The sequence below is a fragment of the Nansenia antarctica genome (genome assembly GCF_963989245.1).
Source record: "Nansenia antarctica genome assembly, chromosome: 3".
Taxonomy (NCBI): domain Eukaryota; kingdom Metazoa; phylum Chordata; class Actinopteri; order Argentiniformes; family Microstomatidae; genus Nansenia; species Nansenia antarctica.
In genome coordinates this window covers 20254852-20255711 of record NC_137688.1, presented here as the reverse complement: position 1 = coordinate 20255711, position 860 = coordinate 20254852, and positions in this window count along the sequence as shown.

The following is an 860-nucleotide window of genomic DNA, read 5'->3' as shown; positions in this document are numbered from 1 at the left end:
GTGTGTGGACGGCGGTGTTCCATTATGCATGTCAATGGCCCCTCTATACCCCCCCCCCCCCCCTCCGTCTGCTGGCCCGTTCACCTCAGAAGCAGAGGGGCCCGTTATGCATTTCAATGCCTCCTCTAACCCCCCCCCCCCCCCGACACTCCCCTCCGTATACCCCAGGAGAGGAGCCGTGAGTTGTGCCCTCAGCAAAGAGAAGGCATAAATATCCCTGTTAAGAGGAGCCCCCTCTTACCCTTATAAATACTCTCAGAGTAGGGTTCTGCCTAGAACAAATAAAAGGGTACTCTCCCACAGGAACCAGCCGACGAGGTCAGGTGATCAGGGACTAAAAACAAGGGCCTCACACGTTTTCTGTCCAGCCCAAGAGAGTTCTCTATAGAGTTTGTGTTCTGAATGAGGAACAACACAAACCAACAGGATGAAGAGATAGACAGCGATGAAGGAGACGCATTGTTGATGGGTAGAGTACGGTAGAAAGGATGTGATGGGGGGAGCAGGAGAGAGAGAGAGTAAAACAAGAGAGGCGAGGAGCCAGAGGACAAAAAGCTCTCGCTCTCGCAAAATTAAACAACAATTCAACAACGAGGGGCCGACCTTTACTGAGAGAAGGAGACCAAAGAATCCTGTCAATCCCCAAGGGCATCGGCAAGCCTGGGCGTTGCCATGGCTACCTCTCGATCACTGGGCAATGGCGGAGAGAGAGAGAGCTGTGTGGTGGTAACGGTGCGACCGCTGCACTACAGCTGACTCGCTGCTCCCAAGATTCCCTTTCAACCTCTGTGGTCAGATGCCAGTACTGCCCCAGGCAACAGAGACCAGGGACTACAGGCCCCAAGCCCATCCTACCCCCA